Source organism: Humulus lupulus, chromosome 5 (assembly GCF_963169125.1).
Source record: "Humulus lupulus chromosome 5, drHumLupu1.1, whole genome shotgun sequence".
In the NCBI taxonomy this organism is placed as follows: domain Eukaryota; kingdom Viridiplantae; phylum Streptophyta; class Magnoliopsida; order Rosales; family Cannabaceae; genus Humulus; species Humulus lupulus.
This window is the reverse complement of record NC_084797.1, coordinates 3,408,039-3,411,783: the sequence shown is the minus strand read 5'-3', so window position 1 is coordinate 3,411,783 and position 3,745 is coordinate 3,408,039.

Genomic DNA, 3,745 nt, shown 5'->3' with positions numbered 1-3,745 from the left:
GAAATGTATTACCCTCGTGTTCAACTCGTTCGATATTTTTCCCCAACAGATCTCATGGGTAAATGAATATATTGGAGTAGAAACGGAGCCTTAAGTCGACATTTCAAAAAAAATTCCCCTTTTCGATGGCAATTTTCGCAAGTTTTTTCCTTATATTAGTACATCTCTCCGTATTTTGACAGTATCACCCTATACACACGTCGGCTTTGCTCGAAATTTTATACATAGAACCCTAAGACATAGGGCTACAACTTTTGTGCCCATGATCCTCGCATATTCTTTAGGATTCACTGTCAAAACATTGCTCGAATCCATATTAGAGAAATCGAAGATTTCTGAAAGGGGTACCCCTTTGGTGAATTGGAGATTTCACTAATTTCTCCGAAATGTATTACCCTCGTGTTCAACTCGTTCGATATTTTTCCAAAACAGATCTCATGGGTAAATGAATATATTGGAGTAGAAACGGAGCCTTAAGTCGACATTTAAAAAAAAATTCCCCTTTTCGATGGCAATTTTCGCAAGTTTTTTCCTTATATTAGTACATCTCTCAGTATTTTGCTGTATCACCCTATACAAACCTCGGATTTGCACGAAATATTATACAGAGAACCCTAAGACAGAGGGCTACAAATTTTGTGCCCATGACCCTTGCATATTCTTTAGTATTCACTATCAAAACATTGCTCGAATCCATATTAGAGAAATCGAAGATTTCTGAAAGGGGTACCCCTTTGGTGAATTGGAGATTTCACTAATTTCTCCGAAATGTATTACCCTCGTGTTCAACTCGTTCGATATTTTTCCCCAAGAGATCTCATGGGTAAATGAATATATTGGCGTCGAAACGGAGCCTTAAGTCGACATTTCAAAAAAAATTCCCCTTTTCGATGGCAATTTTCGCAAGTTTTTTTCCTTATATTAGTACATCTCTCAGTATTTTGACTGTATCACCCTATACAAACCTCGGATTTGCACGAAATTTTATACATAGAACCCTAAGACATAGGGCTACAACTTTTGTGCCCATGACCCTCGCATATTCTTTAGTATTCGCTATCAAAACATTGCTCGAATCCATATTACAGAAATCGAAGATTTCTGAAAGGGGTACCCATTTGGTGAATTGGAGATTTCACTAATTTCCCCGAAATGTATTACCCTCGTGTTCAACTCGTTCGATATTTTTCCCCAACAGATCTCATGGGTAAATGAATATATTGGAGTAGAAACGGAGCCTTAAGTCGACATTTCAAAAAAAATTCCCCTTTTCGATGGCAATTTTCGCAAGTTTTTTCCTTATATTAGTACATCTCTCCGTATTTTGACAGTATCACCCTATACACACGTCGGCTTTGCTCGAAATTTTATACATAGAACCCTAAGACATAGGGCTACAACTTTTGTGCCCATGATCCTCGCATATTCTTTAGGATTCACTGTCAAAACATTGCTCGAATCCATATTAGAGAAATCGAAGATTTCTGAAAGGGGTACCCCTTTGGTGAATTGGAGATTTCACTAATTTCTCCGAAATGTATTACCCTCGTGTTCAACTCGTTCGATATTTTTCCAAAACAGATCTCATGGGTAAATGAATATGTTGGAGTAGAAACGGAGCCTTAAGTCGACATTTCAAAAAAAATTCCCCTTTTCGATGGCAATTTTCGCAAGTTTTTTCCTTATATTAGTACATCTCTCAGTATTTTGCTGTATCACCCTATACAAACCTCGGATTTGCACGAAATTTTATACAGAGAACCCTAAGACATAGGGCTACAAATTTTGTGCCCATGACCCTCGTATATTCTTTAGTATTCACTATCAAAACATTGCTCGAATCCATATTATAGAAATCGAAGATTTCTGAAAGGGGTACCCCTTTGGTGAATTGGAGATTTCACTAATTTCTCCGAAATGTATTACCCTCGTGTTCAACTCGTTCGATATTTTTCCCCAACAGATCTCATGGGTAAATGAATATATTGGAGTAGAAACGGAGCCTTAAGTCGACATTTCAAAAAAAATTCCCCTTTTCGATGGCAATTTTCGCAAGTTTTTTCCTTATATTAGTACATCTCTCCGTATTTTGACAGTATCACCCTATACACACGTCGGCTTTGCTCGAAATTTTATACATAGAACCCTAAGACATAGGGCTACAACTTTTGTGCCCATGATCCTCGCATATTCTTTAGGATTCACTGTCAAAACATTGCTCGAATCCATATTAGAGAAATCGAAGATTTCTGAAAGGGGTACCCCTTTGGTGAATTGGAGATTTCACTAATTTCTCCGAAATGTATTACCCTCGTGTTCAACTCGTTCGATATTTTTCCAAAACAGATCTCATGGGTAAATGAATATATTGGAGTAGAAACGGAGCCTTAAGTCGACATTTAAAAAAAAATTCCCCTTTTCGATGGCAATTTTCGCAAGTTTTTTCCTTATATTAGTACATCTCTCAGTATTTTGCTGTATCACCCTATACAAACCTCGGATTTGCACGAAATATTATACAGAGAACCCTAAGACAGAGGGCTACAAATTTTGTGCCCATGACCCTTGCATATTCTTTAGTATTCACTATCAAAACATTGCTCGAATCCATATTAGAGAAATCGAAGATTTCTGAAAGGGGTACCCCTTTGGTGAATTGGAGATTTCACTAATTTCTCCGAAATGTATTACCCTCGTGTTCAACTCGTTCGATATTTTTCCCCAAGAGATCTCATGGGTAAATGAATATATTGGCGTCGAAACGGAGCCTTAAGTCGACATTTCAAAAAAAATTCCCCTTTTCGATGGCAATTTTCGCAAGTTTTTTTCCTTATATTAGTACATCTCTCAGTATTTTGACTGTATCACCCTATACAAACCTCGGATTTGCACGAAATTTTATACATAGAACCCTAAGACATAGGGCTACAACTTTTGTGCCCATGACCCTCGCATATTCTTTAGTATTCGCTATCAAAACATTGCTCGAATCCATATTACAGAAATCGAAGATTTCTGAAAGGGGTACCCATTTGGTGAATTGGAGATTTCACTAATTTCCCCGAAATGTATTACCCTCGTGTTCAACTCGTTCGATATTTTTCCCCAACAGATCTCATGGGTAAATGAATATATTGGAGTAGAAACGGAGCCTTAAGTCGACATTTCAAAAAAAATTCCCCTTTTCGATGGCAATTTTCGCAAGTTTTTTCCTTATATTAGTACATCTCTCCGTATTTTGACAGTATCACCCTATACACACGTCGGCTTTGCTCGAAATTTTATACATAGAACCCTAAGACATAGGGCTACAACTTTTGTGCCCATGATCCTCGCATATTCTTTAGGATTCACTGTCAAAACATTGCTCGAATCCATATTAGAGAAATCGAAGATTTCTGAAAGGGGTACCCCTTTGGTGAATTGGAGATTTCACTAATTTCTCCGAAATGTATTACCCTCGTGTTCAACTCGTTCGATATTTTTCCAAAACAGATCTCATGGGTAAATGAATATGTTGGAGTAGAAACGGAGCCTTAAGTCGACATTTCAAAAAAAATTCCCCTTTTCGATGGCAATTTTCGCAAGTTTTTTCCTTATATTAGTACATCTCTCAGTATTTTGCTGTATCACCCTATACAAACCTCGGATTTGCACGAAATTTTATACAGAGAACCCTAAGACATAGGGCTACAAATTTTGTGCCCATGACCCTCGTATATTCTTTAGTATTCACTATCAAAAC